We start from the raw sequence: 12,684 nt of genomic DNA, 5'->3' as shown, positions 1-12,684 counted from the left end.
AGTTCACAAAGTTATAGGAACAGAAATACCAGTCTTGTGGCTATTAAGTCAGTGGCCTAAGAGCCATCTTTCAGCATGTACATATGCCAATCTCTGTCCACCTCAGGGCCTTTGCTCATGCTAGGATTCTTCCCTATGGAGAATGCTGTTTTTTAAAGTCTGACCCGCTGAGTTTATCATGCAGATTTTTGCCCAAAATATCCTTTCCTTAGATTAGATTTGCTGTCTCACCCAAATTCCCAGAACACCCAGTCTTCTGTTTCAAACCATTTAACACAGTCCTCATTCCGCTCATATTTACTTATGTAATTTTCTCTTTTTCCCTAGACTAGAGCTCTATGAGGATTTCTGTCTCATTCAATATAATTTACTTTAATAGCCAACACCTGTGACTAGCATATATTAAGCATGCAATAAACATTTTGTTATAGATTGAACCAGAGGGAGCAGTAATCACTTTTCCTAAGTACCTGTGTGTTTCAGGCCAAGTGAGGTCTTGGATTTGTTCTCTGTCTTCCAAAAGAAACAGCCGCTGTGGTTAAGATATTTGGATTAATAACATCATTTGATGTTTTAGTTTGCCTAGCACTTCAGCTCCTTTGGTGCACTCTGCAACAAATGCCCCTTATAATGTTTTCCAGAAGAGTAAAGTTTTTCAAACACAGAGGATTAGGATTGTAAACTGATGGATTGTAAGCCATTTCCAAAAGTTAGTTAGAACTGCATGGAGCTGTTTTATCAACACTGTTGTAATTTCTCAGAGTTTCAAAGCGCATTTCTGCCTTCTGAACATTCAGGCACAGGTGGGCACGACAGCGGGGCCAGTGTGAACGCGGGCCTTGGTGGCATCAGGGCCTCCCAGGGCGGCACCAACGGGTGGGTCCTCTGCCTCTGGGGGAGGGGTCACCCTCTTGGCAAGTGGGTCCCCAGGGAGGAGATGAAAACCGAGACCCTCCATGGGAAGCAGGGCTGGGGTCCCAGTGTCTTCTCTGTCACCCAAAGCTACTGTGTGGCCCCCAGTCCTGCACCGGTGGCGCCTGTCAAGGGGGTGCATCCCGGCCCTGCGCCCTGCAGAAGTGCGGAAGAACATTTAAGCTGACCAGCGGTTTCTTTGCACACAGCTCGAACCTTTTTTTTTTTTTTTTTTTTTTGGTACCCGGGATCAAACTCACGCTTGAACCTTTTCCCCAGGGTGCAATTTTGATTTCTCCACAGCCAAGGTCCGGCTGCGCATGCGCACACAGCCTCAGGAGGGGTGGGGGAGGGGCTGTCCTCAGGACTGGCAAGAGCAGAGGCGCAAAGGTCAGGGCCCTGGCAGGGGGAAGATAAGGCTGGGGTGGAAGGTGGAGTCGGCCAAGGGCAATAAACAGGCCTTGCACAGTGTCTCCCAGCAACGCTGGGGAGGGGAGAGAGAGGAGCCCATTAAGAAAGCAGAAGGGAAGGAAATGACCGCTTCAGGAATGTCTGGGGCACTCAATAATTTAAAAAATATTTTTAGCAAGAGAATTGGAGGGGCTGAAGTAAAGAGCACGGACCTGTGTCCACCTGAGTGTCCCCAGAGCCAGTGCAGCCCAGGGCAGCTTGGAAAGCGGCCTTAGCTGGGGACATGGAGCTGGCAAACCTGGCGGGCTCCCGTGGGTGTGGACACACTGGGCAAGCAGAGCTCTGGTCCCCAGGCCATTCTGAATCCACCCAGAAGTGGCCCCACCTGTGACGTGTGGCTGTGACTGTGCCGGCCTGAAGGGCACAGTATGTGCACAGTGCTTCTCTGAAGTCTAGAAAATTCTGAACCATGTTGGGCCAAGGCGGTTCAGGTAAGAGGCTGTAGGCCTGGAGTTGTGGAATTTCAGCTCCACCTGCTGCTCCTCTGAGTGGCACAGGCAAGGCGCCCTGATCCTGCAGCTCAGGAGGAGCAGCCTCGATTGCCCCCAGCTCCGTGGGGCCTCGCCCACCAGCCTCAGCCTCGCAGGGTAAGGAGGAGAGGGCCTTATTAGCTGTCAGAGCTGTCAGTGTTGTTCCACAGAAGTGCTCATCTCTGAGTTGCAAAAACCCAGTTGGAACGGATGGGAGGGGAAAGTGACAAAAAACGTGAAGTTCAGACACTACATACTGTCCAAGAGCAATTCCTGGAAATTAGATCAACACTGAAGTTCATGGAATTTTAACAAAAAATAAAAAGGATGGGGGAGGGGGGTTGTTTGTGTTCAGCATTTTTGTCGTTGTTGCTGTTGCAGGGTTCTTGTTATTGTTGTTGTTGTTGTTTCTATTCTGGTTTAATTTCAGCCCTGTCTGAAGAGAAGATATTTTCTGTATCAGTTTGAAGCCAAGACCTTGAACGCAGGGGAGCAATAAGCAGCAATCCCTGCAGCGTTCACAAGATGAGAAACGCAGCCAGATGACAGCGGAGGCTGGGGTTCAGGTACCGGTGTAGTTTCTGGGACAGGGTCAGGATTTCTGCAGGTGTGAGATGCAGGGTCTCCAGAGGGGTGTCAGCCCTGCAGCCGTGCAGGCCGGGGACTGGGGAGAAGGTACAAAGTGTGCACAGGCAGGCAGGACCATCCCTGAGGGCTGTCTGGGACCCTGAGCACCAGGCGAGGGTGTCCGTGGGTATCCGTGGGTGCCACGGGCTGTCACTCTGCTTCTCACTCCCCTTGGCTGAGACCCTGTGCTCTCACCAACCCTGCACCTAGCAGGAATAGAGAAGCACTGCACCAGCTCACTCAGGGTCACCAGAAGGCCCGGTGGCACATGCTTAGGAGTACAGTCCCCAGAGTCCCTTTGCTGGACTGAGTCCCAGCCCTTGTCAAGTTCCTTACTGCTGGGGTGTCCTCAGGATCGAGGAACCAGCTCCTGTAAAGCTGACCACCCAGCTGGACCCGTGGCGATGTCTCAGCGTGAGCTCTTGGTCCTCTGCTTGTGTGACTTGGAGTCCTTTGTCATACCAAGTTGCCCATCGTGTGCAGAAATCGCCAGTTTCAGCTCAGACTATTGTACCCTGAGCAAAAACAGCATTTCATTTGTGGTCTCTCTGGCCGATCACTGCTAATTTAAAGATTTCACTATTCTTAATCACAGTAAGCCCTCAGTCCCCGAATCTCTCAGCTAAGCAGCTCTGCAACTCCTAGTCACAGCAAAAAATGATTTCTGGCTCCTTTTTGTATTCTTGACTCCATCGCAGCATGATGACACCACGATAGAGTGCGAGCCTCGCTTTACTTTGTCAGTTGAGATAATAATGGCTTTGCAGGCTTCTTAAAGATTTTGCCAGTTAATCTTGATCACCAGTTTGGCTGGATTTAAAGACTCCTGGAAAGGCGATCAGATCAGGGGGTGCTATCCTTGGCAGTGGATTCATCCCTGCCCCCCACAGCTGAGTAGGGTGTGAGGAGGGGGGAGCCAGTTGCGGGGTCGCTGGGGTGTGCCTCTGAGGATCACATACTCCCTGGCACTCGTCTTGTCTGCTGTGCTTCCCGGCTGCCATGGGGAGAGCAGAGCAGCCTTGTGCTGCCATGAACATTCACCAAGATGTTCAGCCTTGGAGCCAGTCCACCACTGACTACACCCTCTGAAACCATGAGCTAAATTAAACTTCTTTAAATTATATGTGTTGGAATTGTGGTCACAGCAGTAAAAAGCTAATATGCAAGTATAAAAGCTTATTTATTCTCCCTGTTTCTTATTCTCTTTTATTATGCTTTTTAATTTATTTATACTTTGAGTTTAGGTCCTTGGTACATGGGAAGAGAACTGAGAGATGGAGAAAAGGAGGAGGAAGTGAAGGGAAGGGAATGAAAAAACTCCCCATGATGAATATAATCATTGTGTACTACAAATATGTACTAATAAAAATAAAAATTTTTGCTGGGTATGGTGGCTCATGCCTGTAATCTCAGCACTTGGGAGGCTGAGGCCGGAGGATCATTGCAAGTTTGAGACCAGCCTGGACTACAAAGTGAGTTCAAGAACCTGAACTATGTAGCAAGACCCTATCTCAAAAAGACAAACAAAAAAATTTTTTAAACCTTGTCTAACAAAATGTGACTTTATGGCAAGCAGTTGACAGTACCCTGTTTGCTGCACAATGCATTCCGGTGAAGAACAGGGGAATCTCCCTGTGAAGAAGGGTAGAGAAAAATATTTTCCATTTTCGATAACAAGGAAGTCTGCCCAGTGTAGCCGAAGCTCTTCAGAAGCAGCATCAACCCAGCTCCTGAGGACTCTGGCTGAGGGGGGGAATTGGGTTACCATGGTGCTCAGACTACAGACCATGGTAACAGTTTACGAATATTTAAAGGCTATAACAGAAGATTTAATTACCTTAAAACACCTTGCATGAGCTTGTTTGCTAAAGAGGTGACACTCACAGTGAGATACTTCAGAGCCCAGACCCCTAGAGACTTTTCATTTGGGGGCTGCAGCCAGGAACGGGGCTGGAGCCCTGGTAGGGAAAACCTTTTAGGACTGTGCCGTTGAAGAAGACATGAAGTTATGGCAGAGGCCAGCCTCTTGGAGACCCCCACAAAACCTTTGCAAAGAATGGCAGTCGCTGTTGAGTGGTCTTCCAAGTGGTGGGCGGCATGCCTCAGCACTCCAGTGAGCAGAGAGCGAGCCACTCCACTTGCAGGGGAATGGAGGAGAAGTTCAAGCTCAGTGGTGGTCACCCAGCGTGGGGACAACCAGTGGCCTCATTTCATTTCATTCCTGATGCCATTTGCCTTTCCCGTGTGTCGCTGTTCTTGGGAACGTCCATCCACGTGTGGGACAAGCGCCAAGCGGAGGTTCTCAGGGTGGTTATTCCTTCTTGGCAACTGCGTTGCAAGGCCCTCTGGATTAATTTAGAGCTATTAATTATGATGAAGTCATTAAGGTTAAAGTTTCCTGGAACACTTGTGGAAATCATTTATCCAGATAGCAGGTCCCCAGTTAATGTGGATAATTAGATTTTGGAGACAGACACTAATCTGGGCCCGGTAGACATCATCGCAGAAGGAAAGAGACGCATGTAGAGAAGGCTCGTGTCAGGCTTATCATCGAGGTACAGGCTGACTGGGAAGAGTTCACTTTGTAATGACCTGTGAGTGCCCTCGGAGAAACGATCCTCAAAGCACAAACAAAACAAAACAGTCCTCTGGGGTAGACAGCGTGAAGACGAAGAGAACTTTCTTCATGCCTTATGTAAGAAGACCCTGGTGATTTCTTTGCATATTGTGGATGGTTAAATCCTAAACAACAGACAAAATGTCTTTGTGTTGCCCGAAGACTAGAAATGACATTAAATGGGAACATACGATTATTTTATGTTTCTATACAACTACATGTTTGCCAAAAGATTTATAATCACTGGTTCCTTACTATTTACAGTATCCCTCTAAAGTAGAATTCCCCATTCTGGGCCTGGGAAGCCTCACAGGCAGTGGAGGAATTGCAAGAGGTTCACAAAGATTGGAGCTGTAGTATTTCAAGCATCTGTCTGGTGGCCATAGAAAACTGTATATAGAGGAGGGAGGTGCAGGCTGCCAGCACCCATGTTCCTGGGTAGGGCCCCCTGGAGACCTGGAGACCCTGGTCAGGACCAGGCTTGCCTTACTGCTGGAATCCGGGGATGCTTCCCACTCTCCTATCCTAGAGGAAGTGTCCACTGAAGCTCTGGTTTGTGGGAGGGTGACATCGTAGAGTCTCTGGGGACTTGTGTTTGAATCCCAGCTTTAGTCCTTGCCAACTCGGTGACTCTGGTAAGTTTGTGACCCTTTCTGAGCCTTCCACACAACATGTGCAAAGTGTCGGATAATCACACAAGTGAACAAGATGCTTTGCATTCACCAATGGCTACTGGTGATGTTCCACGGTCCCTGCAGGAGTCCCTACTATAGGTCAGAGAACAAGCACGAGCGGCTTTCCCTGGAGAGACACTCTCCCAAATCCCTAACGAAACACAGATAGGAGATACACGCACCTATAAATATGAGTTTAGTATGCAGCATCACAAACACTTCAATGGAGAGCCTGCAGACATCAGAAAGCTGCATAAACTTTACGGTCCTTCAGTCCTGCTCTTTGGTTCTGGCTTGCTGAGGTCTCCAGAAGCTCTGTCTGAACTGTGATGCTGCTTTTGTTCCCAGGGAACCCAGCGTTAGGAGATGAGTGACTTTTATTTTCCAGGATGGTTTCCCTTCTTTTCATAATCAAAACATGGTTTGTTTTCTTTGCCAAAAGAGAAGCATTGGGTACTGTTTGTAGTTATTCCATCCTGAGGATTTCTGCACTCTTTGGTTTCCCCTTCCTAGCTGAAAACTGCCTTGAAAGAGGAGGCTGAAACTAGGATTCAAAGGTGGCGGTGGTGACAGTGGTGGTTGCAGCTCAGCTGTGGTCATTTATTATGGAGCATCACTGTCCGGTGCCTCAGAGGCAAGCCATGATTCATTGACTTGGTGTTCAGTGCATCAGCCACTTCTGGATGGCTCACGGTTTTGGAGATTCTGGTCTATAAGCCTGTGTTTTGGCCCTGTGCTTTGAGCCTATGGCAGGGCTGCACATCATGGCTGGAGCTTCACCTCTTAAAGGGTCCACACCTCCCAGCAGCTCCAAGCTGGAGACAAGCCTTTAACACCAAGGCCTTTGGGGGGCATTGCAGATCCAAACTACAGCACATGGTAACAAAGTTCTTTATTTGATGTTGGTGAGACAAGGATGGGAGAGATTTCCTTGTGTGCAGCTCTGTGGCTGCCACTCTCTGTAGAAGGACAAACAAAATTAACATTGTATATTCTTACCTAAAATTATGTTTAGAAAACATTCTTGCTGTCTTAGAAAGACCTAGCTGTGCCCTTCCAAATGTTTTTGCAGACGGCAAGAAGTAAAACAGAAGCTGACAGAACTTAGCAAGGAGGGCAACTTGGAAAAAAGGCCACAATAAAATAGTAGTGAGAGACAGATTCTGCTGAAGTCATGTTGAAGACCTCCAAATGGAAAGGACAGGAATTACTGAAATTAAATGGCAATGAATAAAGGTTTATATAAAACTAGCAGGGAGATGGTAGAGTGAAAAGCAGACAGTAGGTAAAATAGACCCGGGAAAAAACAACCAAAAGTGTGAAAAAGGAATACTGTTTTAGTAAATTAAAATTTATATAATTTAAATTGTTATATTTTAAATAGATTAAATGTTATAATTTTAAGTGTCCACATGTTAAAGTTTGGACTATTCAGATTGAAAGAGGCTGCTCTCTTGGAAGAAAAATTAACACAGAAGGATCAATATTGAGACATAGCTTAGAAAATGATTGAAATTTAAAGATATTTAAAAATTCTTTGATAGTGAAATCAATTCACCTGGAAAAAATCAGTTGGTCTTTAGCTTTGTGACAGCAATAGTTACAGGAGGCAAAAGAGATTTGAATAATGTTTACAATGCATTACCAAAGAGTTTTATACCCAGCCAAATTACCATCAAGTCAAAAACAGAAACAGACATTATGAATATACAGCAGCAGAAAATGGAAAGTTTTGAGTATAAGACTTTAATACCTTTTATTGTGCATTTTAGTATAGGTAAATATAAAATAATGTAATTAATAAAGTTAATATATATGTTGAATTCTGTAACTTAAAAACAGAAGACATGCTTTGCAAATGCCATTGGAATACTTACAAAATGTGATCATATACAAGGCTACATAGAAAGATTCACTAAATCTTAAAAATTAGAATGAATATAGAAATGATTCCCTAGTCACAAAACAATTCATTTAAAAATTATTAGTAAAACTAGAAGAAAATAATTCTGCATCTGGAAATGCTAAAATACTATTTCCTATGCAACTCTATCACTGGGAATAGATTTCAGTATCTTTAAATGAAAATGAAGGCCATTATGGGATAGATTTAAAGCAGAAAATTAACACCTTCATATTTATAGTCAGATAAAAAGGAAAGCACCATGCTATAGATTTTAAGGTGAAAATTTAATACAAATATAAACTACATAGAAAAGTATTCAAAAATGCTATAAAAAGATTTAATGAAGTGGAAAGGCATGGTATCTTTTTAAATAAAAAGACTTAACAAACAAAATTCAGCCTAAAGAAATCTATACATAAAGTGTATGGTCAGTAAAAATAAGGAATTTAAAAACATCCTAATAAGCCTGATTTAATCTCTGGTAATAGCAGGCTCCCTTGATGGTCTTCACCCTTCAATGAAAACTGAAAATTTGGATAAAACATTATGTAAAATCCTTCTTAGAGATACTGAAAAGCTAACAAGATAACGGGGAATTACTAAGTGATTAGCTCTTGGTCAACTGCATTTGTGGATTGGTTTAAATTGACTTGGTTGTGGTTTTAATGAACAAATAATGGTGACTATTATGTTAATATTCACTTATATATATCAAATTTCAGCATATCATTTCATATATATATTCACACACAGTTTTACTGTATTACATTCACTGGCAACACAGTGAACTTGCATGTTAGTCAGTAAAAAGAAAGGAGAGGGGAGGGAGAGAGGGGGTAAGAGATGAGAAGCAAAAGCGTGTTGCACCAGCTCCACGGGAGGAAGCTGAGCATTATGTACCAAAAAAGAGAAAAGAAGGCAGGGCGGGGGGAGGGATCAAGGGCTGGACTGGGGAGGGAGAGAAGGGAAAAGGATGAGAAAAGGAAGTAAAATGTCTTATGTACTGTACCAAGATCCTGCAGGGAACGTAAACATTCTATACTAATAAAATAATTCAGCCAGGGTTGGTGGTGCACACCTGTAATACTCAGGAGGCTGAGGCAGGAGGATTTATGCAAGTTTGAGGACAACTTGGACTACACGGTGAGCTCAAAAGAGAGAGAGAACAGCGCCAAGACACATCATAAAGGAATGACAAAATATGTAGACAAATAGAAACTGTTAAAAATAGATGGGGTGTTGACCTCAGAAGCGATGATTCATTGTTGTGGTTGATACACTGTGTCAGTTTGAAAAGTTTAGAAATTCAACAAGAGACTCAGGTATTTTGTCCCAGCAAAGAGAGAAAAGTAACCAAGACATTCATGAATAAGATGAACCTGACAAGATGTCAGACTATACCGTGAAGGGACAATCGGTGAAGATCTCATGGTCTTTTTGGGTAAAGAGATCCATATAACAAAATAGGAAGTCCAAAAATGAATAAAGGATATAAAGAAAATATATACAAATATTTCAGCTGCCACTTCTGGTCTGTAAATCTGAAGGGCAGAGACAGGGATCCAATCAACAGTGTCTGAAGAGCTACCATGCTGTTAGTTTGCACGGCATCATGTGGGCTTTGGAAGCAGTAGAAGTGAACGGCTGGCTGAAGCTTGAACTCTGGGGAAGACTGGTGTTTAGCAAATTTGTTTAATAAAGAGTCACTTCAGGCTGTTGTGATAGCGCTACAAAGAGCACATGCAGGATGCCACTGAGGACTAGGGACCCATCAGTCTCTACGGGCTTGGAGCAGCCTGTCCTAGAGAGCTGTACACAAAGCTTCGAGGGAATGAATGAACCAAGTGAAGGACAGAAGATTTCTGGGGGAGGGAGTAGCAGGTTGCGATGGCCTGTGATAAAAAAAGAGCTGGAGACAGCGGAAATCGCAAAACAAGCCGATGTTCAAAGGGGCAAGAGGAGGGTGTGAAATGGTAGCCCTGGTGGACTTAGGGTAGAAAAGTTCCCTACTTAATCTGCAAGTAACCACGGCCTGCCCGCTGTGTGCTCCCAGTGTCACGGGCATTGACCTGCAGCAGTGCTTCTGTCCTTATTGTCCTATGGACTTAAAGACAAGCAGTCCCAGCACTTGGGAGGCTGAGGCAGGAGGATTGCTGTGAGTTCGAGACCAGTGTGGGCTACAAAGTGAGTTCAAGGCCAGCTTGAACTTCATAGAGACCCTGTCTCAAAAAGACAAAAAAAAAAAAGACAGGCTGGGAATGTTTTCTTCTCTGCCCAAAGAGGGAGCAAAGCCCCCAGACTCACCCCAGACTCACATACAAAACGATGACTCACCCTCAGCACCTGCTACAAAGCTCCAGTTCCATTTTGCACCTTTTGAGAGCTCCATGTCTCATGGAGAGCACCAAACCTTATGGCTTACGCAAGCCGTGGCTTTTCAGGATGTGGCCTCAGTGCCTGCTGGGTAACATGGCCTCAGATTGAAGAAAAGCATTTCACGGTGTCCAAAACGATGCTGAACGAGGAGTAAAGCGATAGGGAAACGATGCACTCGGCTCCACAGCCCAGTAACTTGCTGGCTCATGAGCTGTGTGTTCACCCCACTTTCAGGAGCGAGCACTGTATGTTTGGGGGACACTGAATAGGCCCACAGCGCTTCTCACCTGAGAGTCTCCAGGCTGGGGCAGAGAGAGACGGAATGGAGAGTAGATTTGTTAAAACAAGCCAGGCCCACATGGCGCTGCAGCGCCTGAGTCACGGAGGGAGGCACACAGAAGGCCGTGCAAAAGGAGGAGAAGCCTAAAAATAACAGTTCCCTGGAAGGGTGGAGCTCTGGGCTGCTGTTGTGTCACACTTGGCTCTGTTGCTGCAAATTCCTCGGTGAAAGCAGCAAGTGGAAGGAGGCCTGAAGACACCTGGCTTTCAGGAGAGACGTGGCAGGTGTCGCGGATGGAGGTGCCAGGGTCCCCAGGGCCTCCGCGTCCCTGATTCCTGAGCCGATGCCTGGGTCCTCTGTCAGAGCCCCGCAGCTTTAGTGGAAGGCTTTGCTTCCTGCGCATCCCAAGCGCCTCAGGCTGCTGTCCGCGTGTGCAAAGGTTGTGGGAGGAACAAGGGTGCTGGGTTGTTTTCTTTTTTACTCTCTTTATCTTCGTCCTGCTGTTCCATCTACTCCACGGGGGCAAGGACCTTGTTTGTGCTGGTTTTAGTTCCGTCCTTAGTGTCTCGCACAGAGTAGGAGCTACATAAATATTTGCTTAAGGAAAAATGGAAAGAATGTCTCCAGCTCGGCCTCTCAGTTTGCAGGCAAGGAAACTGAGCCGGGAACAGAAATTTGCCCTGGTCATGCAACCAGGAAGCAGCGCTGGGCGCGAGGCCAGTCTGACTCCTCGTGGGTGCTCTTTTTGTTCAGTGGAGTTAGCAGTATGACTCAGGATGCCTGGGACCAAGCACGAGGTCACTGACACTCGGCTGGGGGACATGAAATTCGAGGGTCCTACCCCAAAGGTGGGGAACTTAAATGAACAAAGCTCACCAGGAGGAGGGCTGCCCTCCGCAACAGCCCCAACAGCCAGGGTGCTCCTTTCTTGGGCTGCTGTGTCTGCCTATATTTGTTTTTAATAGGACTCAGGCCGAGAGCTTGTGGTCTGCCCGGCACCCCGACTTTACCTTCTGCAGACAGTTCTGTAGTCATTAATGCCGACAGTGTGTGTGCTCTGGGTGTTTTGGATTTTTCCCTCTTATAACCAGGCAATCCTTTACATCTGTCTGTTGGCAAAGAGCCACAAAGAGGAGCATCCAAACAAAGAGGAGAAAAGCCAGACTGGCAAGTGGGCTGACTGGGAAGGAGAATTTAAAGGATTTAAAGTTCACTGTGGGGGAAAGAGGGATTTTTAAGGAATCAGAGTGGATTAAAAAACATGGTCATTTTCAAAGCCAGTTTATACTCAGACTTACATTGGTTTGTTGTCTTAAAAATAGCTCTTCATCTGAGAGGTCAGGGGCAGTCGTAGGAGTGGTGAGGGGTTGGGGAGGCTCTGGGCTGGGGCGAGGCAGGAAGGGGAGTCACATCCGGGGCCTCGTGGCAGGAACCCCGAGTGGAACCAGTGAGCAGTCGGAGGCCCACCTGGCCAGTGGCAAGGCAAGCTTGGGCTTTGACTCATCAAAGACCTTTCCAGAAGCAGGGCCTGAGCGCACAGGCCCGTGGGCAGTTCTGGACTCAGCCTAGGCTGGGTTCACCCACAGCTATGAGAATGGAACCAGATATTTGATTCAGGTTCACGCTAAGTCCATGCACTCCCCATGTATGTAATCAGGCAGAGAATTAACAATTATCTGAAAACATCCAAGCTACTGGGTAGGGAAATCCATAGGGACTGACTTAGATGGGAGCTACAGCCAGTGGGGGGTTTGAAACAGCTCCCACGCAGACAAATTTCAGTGTGAGATACCGAGTCCCACCAGCGGAACAGAGTGAAGCTGCCTCAGATCCATCAGTATGGCGGTAGATTGCTGGCTTTTAAATGTTTCCATTTTTAAAAGTTTAACAATCTCCCGATTGTGAAGGACACACAAACTCCTGGGTCAGGGCAGACTTTTGTTGGTTGATTCAAAGCAGACAGTTTTAGAGTGAGAATATATCTACAGTACCCCAGAAGAGGATGTGCCGTTCTAGAACCTTCCACGGTAACGAAGATGATGACTGAGAAAGAAAAAGAATAAGAGAAACAAAAGAAAAACAGCAAAGCCATCCCGACAGCGATTCAGAGGGCATAAATTAATCCATGTCCTTATCAGAGATTCACATGCTGAAACTCCTTGATACAACCCGGCAGGAAATGGGGTGAGTGATTCTGTGTGCAGACTTGGAAACAAAAATATCGACTCAGAGATACACACATCAGTGTGTTCATACTCGCTCTGAATAAAGTCTGCTTAGCGGGCGCTGCAGTGTGCAGTGGTGAGAACGGAGGGCCTGGCTGGGGGACGGTGGACGTGGAAACCATGGCA

The 12,684-nt window shown here is 46.3% G+C and overlaps 2 long non-coding RNA genes across 2 annotated transcripts; one reads left to right on the top strand and one right to left on the bottom strand.

Annotated features, from left to right (window-relative positions):
• The first annotated feature begins 1,402 nt into the window (after nucleotides 1–1,402).
• On the top strand, nucleotides 1,403–5,293 carry LOC134471811 (uncharacterized). Its single transcript, XR_010041484.1, has 2 exons — nucleotides 1,403–1,970; nucleotides 2,284–5,293. It is a non-coding gene; the product is annotated as an uncharacterized LOC134471811 (long non-coding RNA).
• On the bottom strand, nucleotides 3,642–10,974 carry LOC134471812 (uncharacterized). The gene is made up of 2 exons (XR_010041485.1): nucleotides 10,012–10,974; nucleotides 3,642–6,730 (listed from the first exon to the last, which is right to left on the bottom strand). It is a non-coding gene; the product is annotated as an uncharacterized LOC134471812 (long non-coding RNA).
• Between the last annotated feature and the right edge of the window lie 1,710 nt (nucleotides 10,975–12,684).

This window comes from Cavia porcellus, unplaced genomic scaffold (genome assembly GCF_034190915.1).
Source record: "Cavia porcellus strain 051 isolate PalLab524CR breed Dunkin Hartley unplaced genomic scaffold, mCavPor4.1 scaffold_20, whole genome shotgun sequence".
NCBI lineage: Eukaryota > Metazoa > Chordata > Mammalia > Rodentia > Caviidae > Cavia > Cavia porcellus.
Note: the sequence above shows the minus strand (reverse complement) of the source record. Positions and strands in the feature narration are given on the sequence as shown.